At 39.8% G+C, this 12,607-nt stretch overlaps 2 protein-coding genes across 3 annotated transcripts in view; one reads left to right on the top strand and one right to left on the bottom strand.

Moving 5' to 3' along the window:
- Window positions 1-5,748, bottom strand: part of PRKD1 (protein kinase D1) — a 773,210-nt gene extending 767,462 nt beyond the window's left edge. For both annotated transcript variants that reach the window (XM_081548073.1, XM_081548075.1), the window contains exons 1-2: window positions 5,684-5,748; window positions 2,513-2,613 (exon numbers count right to left, since the gene is read on the bottom strand). The gene's annotated coding sequence lies outside the window, so the exon portion shown is untranslated. The remainder of the gene's footprint in view (window positions 1-2,512; window positions 2,614-5,683) is intronic.
- Window positions 5,749-5,813: 65 nt separating this feature from the next.
- G2E3 (G2/M-phase specific E3 ubiquitin protein ligase) overlaps window positions 5,814-12,607 on the top strand; it is a 261,284-nt gene continuing 254,490 nt past the window's right edge. The window contains exons 1-3 of the mRNA XM_081548078.1: window positions 5,814-5,906; window positions 6,502-6,585; window positions 7,105-7,338. The gene's annotated coding sequence lies outside the window, so the exon portion shown is untranslated. The remainder of the gene's footprint in view (window positions 5,907-6,501; window positions 6,586-7,104; window positions 7,339-12,607) is intronic.

Raw genomic sequence — 12,607 nt, 5'->3', positions numbered from 1 at the left:
GACCCTGTGAGTCTGTTTCTATAGAATTCTAAATGGAGAATATTATTTATGTTTTGTTTTGCATTCAGGAAGCAGATGGAAACCGAATGTTACTGACAGGTTTGATCCTACTGTGCCTGTCTCTGATCATAGAACCATACAAAATCCATCAGAAATACCACTATGACTTCAAGATGGCCACAAATCAGAGAGGCCCAAATCAGTCACTTCTGAGGGTTAGATGGGAGACAGGGAGAGGAGTGCGGAGAGAAGGGCATGGCTGCTATTCCCCTTAAAGCTTTAAAAGATGGAAACACTGAATTAAACATCTATTTTAGTAAGTTCAGATTTACACCATGGAGTACAGGTGAACCTGGGTATAAATTCAAGTTGTTCTTGCAAAGGAGGAAGCACTATAGAAGAGTCTGTTCAGACCAGCTGTGCCACATGGCCTTGACTTCCTCACTCCACCTTTCCTAGAGCACTTGGTATTTTCCTCAGACTTACAGTGGAGGTGACACAATTCTCTGACCAGCCCTCGAGACAAATGCTTTTGGATGCAAAGGGCTAGGAAATCCTTCATTATCTTGACCATGGTGGATGTTTCAGGGTCTTCCGACTCTGCCCACTCCTCCTGGTAGGATTTATGGCAATTCTGCTTCTGGATATTAAAATTCAATCCTCTTTCCAGAGGTAGAAATCCACTCCAGACTTGAGCAGCTGAGAGCTAGTACCCCATGAGGAGCACTCAGAGAAACATATTCTCACCTTGTGATGACCTTTATAGTTTCACTTTGCTTCCAAGTGTCCCTTGCAGCTATATTCAAATCCCAGTGATTATAGGGAGGATCTGCTAGAGAGGTGCAGGCTTTTATTAAAGCAGGGTCCCTAGCTAGATAGGTTAGGATTTTCAGCAGGGGATTTGCCAGCCTCACAATATGGTGTTTTCTCCCTAATTGAAGCATCCCACTGTCCAGAAAAATCAAGTCTTACTGTTGGAGAAGGAATCTAATCATTTCACTCTGGAATGATTCTGGGCATCTGATGGATTGGTGGAGTTCTCCTTGTTGGTTCCCTGTCTTTTCTGTGTGTCAATGTTTGTGTGATTTTTTTTTTTTAATGTTTTTATTGATGTCAAGACATTGACATAAAAACAAGACTAATAGTGTCTGATTTAGGCTTCTGGTTTCCCACATCTCCCCATCTCCTTGAGCAGCTGGCATAGCTGGAGGACTGTTTACTCTATGGCTTATTTCCCCCTTATCTTTGATGTCCCAGGATGTCAAAGGTTGTAAATTTAATATTGATTTTATAAAGTAGTTTTACTCTAACATGTCAGTTGTGATTAGCTTCAACCTGGAAGAAGCTCAGTCACTGATCTGGATTTGCACGCAATGTGGCTCCCCAGCTCTCAGACTCTCTGAGTGAATGCTTTATTTATAAGAGTGGCAATGGTTTATAAAGGCCAGGACAGCCCCCAGCCCCCAGCTCTCTCTCTGCTCTGAGCCTCCAGCACCTGGGCCCTTACATTTAGCTTGAAAATCTAAGTAGATCAGAGAGATGTATCATTTGCTGGCATGTCAACAGACAGAAGAGTTTATAGATCACATTATACCCCAGTGGCTATAACCAGAGAGAGGGGAATGAGAAGTCTTACTTGTGGTTCCACCCCTCCCTTTCTTTAGTCCCCCAGTGCCCTCATGTTTCACTACCAGGGTGGGGGCTGCTGCTACAATAACAGTGATAAAAGCTGACATTTATTGAACACTTTCTATATGGTGATCACTTAATAAGAGTCAGGCATGGTACTAAGGGTTTTCCATGCATCATCTCATTTAATGCTCACATCAGTCCTAGGAAGTGAGTATATATTATTACCCTATTGTTACTGAAGACTATTATCACTACCATTTTACAGATGAAGGAACCAAAGAATGGCCAGAATCACCCTGCTGCACATTTTGAGGCTGGAATTCAACCCAATGCAGTCTGACCACCTCCCCCGCTACAACCCATATTCTCATCTCCGACACCATAATAAGTGCTTTATCACGAAACTAAGAAAAGACATTTTTGCACTAATTATGCTGAAGTTAACACCTTGGTTTAGGTTAATGTTCTCTGTTCTTATTTTTTTGATACAAATTAATCTTGAAACAGAATTGTAGAATTTATCCCCAAATCCCATTTCCTTTCTTAAGAAGAGACAGGCAACTGGTGTGTTTATCCTGCCCCACTGATCTTCTCTCCCTTCTCACACCTTGTGAGAATTCCTCCTTAGAGAATGAAGCTGAGGATGCTCCCCCACTTTGTGGCGGGAAGCTCTTCCTGTGGCCATGTTCCTGCTCATCAGCTGCCACTGCAGGTGCTGCAAAGGGGCCACACGGCCTTCCAAGTTAAGGAAATGAATCAAAGACTTCTTACTTTGGGAAATCTTAATTCACTGTATTTTAACACTGCAGAGGCTAGTTCACCAGGAGGCTGACAGACAGCACTTGGGAACTTTATCTCCCAAGTTAAATACACTCCTTACCTGTGTGTCAAAGTCCTCCATTCTTTCCCTGAGGCTGAGATGTTCCAGGCAAGGAGTCTGTCTGGGAGTGCTTTTCCTCACATTTGCCTTCATCCGTCTTCCTAGATGTTAACAGTGGGGGCAAGAATACATTAAGGCAAATTAAAGACAGTGCCAAATTCTCTGATATGCCTCCCATTAAGAGATGAGATCTCTATTTCACCCCTTTGATTCTGGGTGGGTTTCTGTGCCTGCTCTGACTAACAGAATACAGTAGAAGTAATGCTGAGCACATTTCTGGACCCAGACCTTAAGAGATTGGCAGTATCAATCTTCAGTTACTTGTCACATATAAGAAGTTCAACTACTCCAAAGGAGAGACCATACAGCAAGGCTCTGAGACTACCTGGAGAAAGAGAGGGACCCAGCTGAGACTGTCAAGAGACCAAATATGTAACTAAAGTTGTCTTGAACCCTCCAAATTAGCCCAGATACTACCTGAAAGTCACCAAGTGATAACCAACCAAAGGACAGAGGAAATGCCTAAATTCTCAACCCACAAAATAGTGGCATACAATAAAATGGTAGCTGTCTTGCATTAGTGAGTTATGCAGTGATAGCTAACAAGTACAGGTACATAGGTGCTTGGAATGGATCACTTCAGCTTTTAAGGAACGTGGACCTGGGACATGCACTCACAGATGCACTCACAAGGCTCCTCTGTATAGCCTGACTCAATGCATTTAAGCACAGGGAAGAGCAAATAACTCTTAACTTGGGACTTGAGGATATTTCTGCACAACAACCACTGGTGTGCTGCCTTAAGAGCAAGTCTTCCCAACTGATTACACATTGTTAATGAAGGGTTAATCTTTTGGTATGCTGACATCTCACAATTCATGGACCAGTCGGAACCCAGGCCTCAGCAAAGCATACTGAGCCCTCACTTTGTTTTTCCTTTTAATTTCCTTAGTTACCACATTATTTTCAACAGTCAGAAGGTAAATTTCTTCACTTCAGAAGAAGCACATAGAAAGCCTTGCTCTTGGGTAGTAAGAAAACACATTTTTTGTTGTAAGGCTTAAGAATTGTGGTAAAAGACATAAAGGTAGGCTCTTTTAGTTAATAGTTTCCAAATATAATTTCATTCTTCTATTTAATTGTATATGTTTCAATGCATATGCTACTTCAAATATCTATGATAAAACAGTATATTTTGGAAACATAATGGCACTTTTATGAGTAGCTACAGTTTATCTGTCAAACCGTAATATACTTTCATGGAAATGAGACAAATAAAAAAACACCTGAGTGAGAAATAAGGGAGACTTGATAAGTAGTCAGCTTGGTTTTAGCCTCAAACTAAACTGGCCCAAACTCTTTTTTGAAGTGAAGTTACTAAGAATGAACTTATTTTCTACATTAAAGTCTCCGTTGTTTGTGTGTTGTTATTCAATAGAAACAAAACACAAAAGCTGGAGAAGAAACTTCCTTCAGGAGAATCCCATCCTCAAATTCTACAGACAGATGTACCAGCCCTTGACTTCCCACATACAGGTTATCATGGCTAGAAATTTAGAGCCTTTTATTTCAGACTTAACCTGACAATCACATGTCACAGAACTCAGGGATCTTTGTTGGCATCAAGAGATCAGATTCCACATCCAACCCACAGGTTTTGTTTTAGGAATTAAACTAGATTTGGGAAAATAGACAAGGAGTTAGCCAAAACACAAGGATGGGAGAAGAACCATAAAAAGACAACATCACATCAAAGGCAGAGGAGAGGATAACATTATATTATCTAGGTAGTAGGATTTGGTGTGATTTTTGTATTCTTTGTACTTTTATATGGCTTAATTTTTTGTCGTTAACGTGTGTCACCTATTTAAAAAAGAACTAGAATATCACGAAAATAATATATTTCAAAGTAGTCAAGATGTTTTAAACAGGCCCAGAGATCTAAGAAGATAACAACTTCTCAAAAGAAATGCAGTCCCCCCATCTATCCCATACCTTTTTTTTTTTTTAAGGCAGGAGAATGAGTTTATTCAACAAGTATTTACTGAGCCCTTACTATATGCCAAGCACTATTTTATGTGCTAGGAATACATTCCATTGATTAAAAAATACAAAATCCCTATCCCATACCTTTTTATGGTGCAGTGTTCAGCTGAGCAGAAAACTCCCAAGAGCAAAAAAAAAAAATTAAAAAAATAATAAAGAATCGTTGGAAATACTGGTTTCTAATCCTTCAATGATTAATTGCTGAATCTTAAACCTATGGAGCGTCCCGATTTTCCTCCACTTTAAACATATCTCTGTACGGGAGAAGTTTGGTCAATGTTGGAATACTGTGAATTCAGAACTGAAGCTGTTTAGGGTAGTGATGCCAATTCCTTTACATGTAACTGTAATGTTTTCAAGATTTTTCCAAGCTGTACTGGATAAAAATCCACAAGTAAAAAATTCATACAATTTTTTCATAGAGAATGCTATTCATTGAGAAGTTAAACCTCATTTTATTATATCACAATACAAACATAGCTTACATGTACTAAGTGTAGCCTAGTTTCATCTTACTTCATCTTATAAAATGTTAAGCATTTCCTTTCTCATATTAAAAAATAAGCTTTCAAATTTAGAATGAACAACTTTACACATTTTTTAAAAATGTGCAAGAAGTTTTACGAAATTCTTTCAGGCTGCGTGTGAGGAAAAATTTGCAATTTTTTCATTCCACTGGTATAACCGAAGACATACAGGTTTTGGAGTTAGGAAGTCCTGGGTTTAATCACCAGATTTGCTATATACTGGTGTGTGACTTGGCGAATTACTTAACAGCATCTCCTTAAAAGGATATATTAAATATCCTTTACGCGGCAGGCAAGGCGCTAACCATTAGAAACACAAAGAAAACATGGTACAAATGGTCTCTCCTTCCTTCTCTCTCTGGGCCCCGCCTTGTCCCCTACGTAAAATACCTGCCTACCTCTACCTTATGTGACTGTTGTCAGGCTGGTGATGTGATACAGAGAGCAGGCACCCTGTACAAAGCTGGTGTGGACGACGAAGTACACTATTATCTTGAATAATATCACAACACAGGATGCAATTGTCTTCTGCATTAAAACCATGGACCCCCGGGCTGAGAAAGCACATGTTAACTTTCTGTATCAGAAGCCTGATTACCTCAGCTTTTTACTTCAGCCAGCCCAGCAGGTGTGGAGCGTGTGGAGTGTGAGGAGCGTGACTGCGCGGGCCGCCAGCCCCGACTTCCGGTCTGCCCGGCCCATCTGCAACTGCGCATGCGCAGCTGACTGACCGTCCGCTCAGTGGTTTACCCTGAGGAACGGTTCTCAGCCTCTGGGGAAGTGGGCAGGAGGCTAAAAGCCCGAGTTCGAAGGCGCATTTGGTAAGACCCCTCAGATAAGGTCCCCAGCAAGTCAACAAAGCACGTTTGCACTGATGACCCGGCATTGTCAGTTTCCCTTTCCCTAGTCTCTCCGTTCTGAATCTTCCTACCTGGATCACTTCCCTGAGTTACACACGTTCAAACCCTTGCCTCGGACCTTGCTTTAGAAGGAAAGCCAGGCTAAAACAATATTTATGGAAGGAGAAAATTTAGGCAGAATTTTGTGATCCAAGTGTGTAAAACAGACCATATAGTGAAATAATATGCAAGCATTGGAAACAGTGAGTCCAGTTAAATGTGAGAAATTTTCATGACATTGTTTGGTATGAAAAGCAAGATGCGGAGCTGTTACGTAATATGAAATAAAACAAAAAACTAGCCTCCCCTTAATCCTTGTATCTATATGAAAAAACACTTACTTGAAAATGTAATATATGAGAATTTACTTTTTAGTTACCTTTAAACTAAGAAAGATACATACTAGTTTGTTAAATGGTGGTGTGGTAGTGGAAGGGAAGGGGTTAGTGAAAGAAGGAAAAAGAGGTCATCATTTAAAAAGATCACATGTATGACATAATGTTACTATTCCATTCAGGTAAAACCATACACATCTGAGTACCTGCCTGTGACAGATAAAAAAGAAGGACAATTACCGGTCTGCTGGGAGATGAGGTTTCAGGTGGGGTTTTATGTTTATCCTCAGACTTTTCTTGTTTTAAATTTTACAGTAAGCATAGATTAATTATATAATCAGAAAAACATTAAAGCAATGAATACCCAACAGAAAAATGAAGAGACCATTTGGCATATTGGTTAAGAGTACAGACTGTGGAGCCAGACAACTACATTCAGATCTTGACTCTGTCACTTATGACTGCATGATCTTGGGCAGGTTATTTCATTTCTTTGGGTTTCAATTTCCTCATCTGTAAAATGGAAATAATAATAATGTAGTACCTGATTCACTGGACTTAAGAAAATTAAGTGGGAAATGCATAGTAAGCTTTCCAAATGATATCTGGCACCTAGTAAATGCTGTATAGAGTTTAGCTATTATTATTTCTTTATAATTGATTATAGAAAGAAAAATAGCTGAGCTCTTAGATGCTACAGCCTTTAGTTAGGCAGAGACAGGAGTTACGCTTCACTGTCATGGCAGCGGGGTGACCATTCACTCACAGCCACTCCTCTCTTGCAGCTAAGACAACTTCCTCTTCTAGGAAGAAATGAAAAAAAGAGAGAGAGGAAGGGGAAGGAGAACATGGACAAAGAAAGAAGACAAAGGAAAGAGAGAAAATAGACCCAAAGTTTCCAGTAGGATGCTGGTGGGACAGGGTATGCCTGGCAAACTGTGCCCTCTTCACAGGTGTTCAGCCTGGCCTTAAGGGTTCTCTTTCCAGCTTCCTGGTCATCTCATTTCTTCAAGAAGAAGGTAAGTTCATGTTGGTGATCTATTTTTTTCTTAATTGAGATGCAACTGTTAGTATAGTACATTCTGCTAACATTAATGTCATACTTCCTAGATACCACATAAAAAATACTTTTAGTTAGTTATAAATGAGAATGTATACACAACAATTCTGAAACTGTGTCTTCATCAAAGTTTGCCTCCAAGTATGATACATGTGGCTTCAGTGCCAATTCTTATTAATTGTGCAATGTGGTGTGCTGACACCAATGACACATTTCCCCATACCCAGTCACAAAAATATTTCTAATTAGTCATAAATGAGAATGTACACACGTTTCCAATAGCCACTCTGTTCCTATCAGAGTTCACAGCAGAGAAAACTTAAACTGTTGCCACTGAGCTGCCTTGCTCCAATTCCAACAACTCCTGTTTCAGAAATGCTTGGAAAATGGAATCTTTAGATCTTACTGGGTAAACAGATCTAAGGTAGATTTGTTTCAGCCCAAGTTCTTTGAGATACATGTACTCCTGAACCCGACTAAAATGCATACCATAGCCATTTCAAAGGCAGTGATAAAATTACTTGGTTAAATATTTTGGCTAGATTTCCTGTTTCCAGAAGCCTGAGCTTTGTATTATGTGGCTTATGCATTTGCATGTGGCAACTAGGGCAGTATTAAATGACCCTACATCTGCCAACCTCCATAAGAACCATGCCCCGCAGGGAAGCCCCAGGCACCCATCCACCACTGTGAACCACACAGATAGAGGACTCCAAACATCAATAACTGCCTTCAAATTCCTAGCCCCTGAACTTCATTTAGGAATCCAGGCTGTAAGCCTCTTAAGAGGATCACAGACCATCAGGTACCTCCCCTAGTTCAAAGTATAGAATCTATAAAATCCCTGTATAGTTATAATTTAGATATTCTCCAAACTCAAGACTGTGAAGCATTCTGATCTGCTCTTTAGATTTCTGTATAATGTCTCCATCGTTTTATAACAGGGTGTGTCTTCTATTGCTCTGTGCAAGTGGCAGTCCTATACAAGTCATAAGACCCTGATTTATTCATTGTACATCACATGAAATGGGGGCTTCATGTGAGGGGAGGGAAAACAGTTCTGCTAAACTTTACTTACTTTCACTACCTTTAAAAACTCATTAAATAGGATTCTGCCTTTTAGTTGCTGAAGTGTTTAAAGCCCTTTTTAATGAAAAATTCTAATCCTATATAATCACACCATAAGGACTTTCTTTATGTTCAAAGAGGAAACAGTGTTAAATTTTAATGCATACCTCTGGCAGGCTGTAATAAAAGTGTTCAGTCAGTTTTAAATCCGATTAGTGTAACTGTTGCAGATTAGAGAAAAACCCCAAGTGATTTGAAGCAAGTCCCCAACTCAGGGAGACTAATTCAGGGCCTGGGCCTGATCATGCCAGATTCTAAGGGAACATCAAGACCTGTATTTGGTTTGCTCACAATTTGTTTAGTAGTTAATAAAACAGGGTCCCATACCAGGTATTGCAGGGCTTGAAAGACAAGCTTTCAAATAGAGACAGATAGGACAGATTGCAATCCCTTCTTTGTTACCCAAGTGACACATATTGTACCCTGGCTTATATTCTTATCTTTTCTCAGTATTTACCTCGGTGCTTCTTAATAGTTGGGTTCAGTTGGGTAAAGCAGGAATATTAAAAACATCTGAGAAGAAATGCATATGTATATTCAAATATTTATGAATCTGCCCCCCCATCCACCTCACTTTGACCTCCTCCGTAGTCTGATATGTGTAGAGAAGAAAATAGTTATCTAAACCCTAAGATCACATGCTAGAATGTATGAAGGCACCTGCATTGAGCAATTGAAAATACTACCTTGTAGTTTTAATTCCTGCATCATCCCAAGTGAGAATCATTAAGCTAACTGGACTCAAAATCAAGTGATCTGACATCGGGTCCCAGCTTTGCCTGAAGGCTCAGCAGGTAAAGAATCCGCCTGAAATGCAGGTGACACAGGATCCCCTGAAGGAGGGCATGGCAACCCACTCCAGTATTCTTGCCTGGAGAATCCCATGGAAATAAGAGCCTGGCCGGCTGTAGTCCATAGGATCACAAAGAGTTGGACACAGCTGAAGAGACTGAGGACGCCTGCATGCACTCAGCTTTGCCACTTACCAGTTAGGAGATCCTTACCGTTTATGAAACTCAGTTTTATCACTTATAAATTAAAAATCATTGTATCTGCTTTTTCTACATTTTAGGGTTGTTGTGAGGATTAGATTGATAAATCTGCATAGTCTTAAATGATGGCATGGTATTAACACATCTGGATTAGAAACACTTTGAAAGCAGTGCTGGTCATCTTGCTTTTATATCCATACTCTTACTGTTATGTGCATATCCTAAGTGATTACACATCGTGATTTTAATAATAGATGCCAATTTGCATATCACCTTAAAACTTGGGGAAACAACAGCGTATCCAACTAAGTAAGTTGTCAGGAAAGGATCTGAAATCCTTTTCACCTGGGTTAACAGTTGACTCCAACTGTCTTCCCTACCTGGACACATTTTAAAGACAATGCCTATTTGAATGTCATGGCTCTGTGGGCCTTTATGCCTCTGAAGTGAAAGGCTTTGGGCTCCAGGTAGTCATTATTCACCAACCCTCTTCTCTCCTGTTCTCCATTTTATGCTGCCAGACCAAAGCCCTCACTCACTACTGCTTCAATATCAAGAAAATATAACTAGGCCTTAGATAAATTAATGATTACTGAAGAATAGAGAATACTTTTCACCTTTCAAAAAAATTAATGAGTGATAAGGAAAAATTAATTTGCTCATTATAAAAGGATCAGGAAGGGGAAATCAAAGCCGATACAAAGCCCCCACAGTAAGAGAAAGGACAGCAAAAAAATAAATAAAAACAAGGATTCATGAATGCAGGAAGAAATTAAAACAAACCTGCAGGCCCTCTAAAATATAGCAATCAGGCAGCTCCATGCATGCATCCCATATTTGAATTTTTATTTTACATGAAGTATTTTTGTATCTGCTTTGCCTAAATTTGGCCTCTTACCAAAGCCTAATGACTCTACTTTATGTTAAGCTTTTCGAAAGATCTAAACTTAAAACTAGGAAAAAAAAAAAAAAAAACTGTTAATTTATCTTGCAGGAAAAGGTGTTATAATTTGAATGAAAAGCAGCACGCAGACAGATAAAAAGGAGCTGGCACAAACCTCGGGCAATCAGTAACATTTTTTGTACCTGCAGGCTGAGAAATTGTCTCCAGTGTTGTACGATGTTATTACCATCGCCTGTTTTCACTTGAACATTAGGTTCAAGCCTAATTGTGTGAAGATTTGAATGTTCTCCACAGATTTACTATTTTAATAAGCTCATAATGTTAAAACACTATATGTGTTGACAGTGGTACTTACAGTGTATTAAGCAAACAAATCATTTTCTTTAAAATGCTAAGTAGCCTAATTTGACCTTTCTACAGGTCCTGGTCAGTTCTGAAATGGTCTTTTTTAATAGTCTTCTCTCTGACCTTTCTGTCTTTTACTCCATCCATCAACAAAGGTATTATCTTCATAGACTTTTGTTGTTGTTCAGTTCCTTAGTCTTGTCCTACTATTTGCAACCCCATAGACTGCAACATACCAGGTTTCCCTGTCCTTCACTATCTCCCGAAGCTTGCTGAAACTCATATCCATTGAGTCAGTAATGCCATCCAAACATCTCATTCTCTGTCACCCCCTTCTCCTCCTGCTTTCAATCTTTCCCAGCAGCAGGGTCTTTTCTGATGAGTCAGCCATTAGGTGGCCATACATGTATGGCCATACAGGTGGCCAAAATATTGGAGCTTCAACTTCGGCATCAGTCCTTCCAATTAATATTCAGGATTGACTTCCTTTAGGATTGACTGGTTTGATCTCCTTGCAGTCCAAGGGATCCTCAAGAGTCTTCTCCAACAACACAGTTCGAAAGCATCAATTTTTTGGCTCTCAGCCTTCTTTATGGTCCAACTCTTACATCCATGCATGACTACTGGAAAAACCATAGTTTTGACTGGACGGACCTTTGCTGGCAAAGTAATGTCTTTGCTTTTTAATACATTGTCTAGGTTTGTCATTGCTCTTCTTCCAAGGAGCAAGCATCTTTTAATTTCATGGCTGCAGTCACCATCTTCAGTGATTTTGGAGCCCAAGAAAATAAAGTCTGTCACTGTTTCCATTGTTCCCCCATCTACTTGCCATGAAGTGATGGGACCAGGTGCCATGATCTTCGTTTTTTGAATGTTGAGTTTTAAGCCAGCTTTTTCACTCTCCTCTTTCACCTTCATTAAGGGGCTCTTTAGTTTCTCTTTGCTTTCTGCTATTAGGGTGGTGTCATCTGCATATCTGAGGTTATTGATATTTCTCCCAGCAATCTTGATTCCAGCTTGTGCTTCATCCAGCCCAGCGTTTCTCATGATGTTCTCTGAATAGAAGTTAAATAAGCAGGGTGACAATATACAGCCTTAACGTACTCCTTTCCCAATTTTGAACCAGTCCATTGTTCCATGTCCAGTTCTACCCGTTGCTGCTTGACCTGCATGCAGGTTTCTCAGGAGGCAGGTAAGGTGGTCTCGTATTCCTCTCTCTTTAAGAATTTTCCACAGTTTGTGGTGATCCACACTGTCAAAGGCTTTAATGTAGTCAATGAAGCAGAAGTAGATGTTTTTCTGCAATTCTCTTGCTTTTTCTGTGATCCAGCTGATGTTGGCAATTTGACCTTTGGTTCCTCTGCTTTTTCTAAATCCAGCTTGTACATCTGGAAGCTCTTGGTTCATGTGCTGTTGAAGCCAGTCTTGGAAGATTTTGAGCATGACCTTGCTAATATGTGAAATGAATGCAGTTGTACAGTAGTTTGAACATTCTTTGTCATTGCCAAATAATAAGGTCACAGACCTTATGACCTCATTGTATTGATGGCTGTGGAGCAAGATGGGGCTGCTATGAGCTATACTCATAAATATTTATGGTAACAAAAGTATGTTGAGGTTTCAGAAAGAATGTGTGATATCTAGTTCATAAATCTATTTTATGGAGTAAAATTCAGGGCTGAGTAGGATGTGGCTATATTAAAATAGCAGGAGACATTAACTCCATGCACAAGCAAGAGGGTAAATCATTGGTATAGGTAATGCCAAGGTCAGAAGCACTTGGAGGTTGACATTGATTTCAGCAGGGAAGCAAAAAGAGGGTGTTATCTCTAATTTTAGCAGGTCCTTTGGGTCTCTTC

The sequence above is a fragment of the Giraffa tippelskirchi genome, chromosome 12 (genome assembly GCF_054371585.1).
Source record: "Giraffa tippelskirchi isolate mGirTip1 chromosome 12, T2T-mGirTip1v1.2.pri, whole genome shotgun sequence".
Classification (NCBI taxonomy): domain Eukaryota; kingdom Metazoa; phylum Chordata; class Mammalia; order Artiodactyla; family Giraffidae; genus Giraffa; species Giraffa tippelskirchi.
The sequence above is the reverse complement of the archived record's forward strand: the minus strand, read 5'-3'. Positions and strand labels throughout refer to the sequence as shown.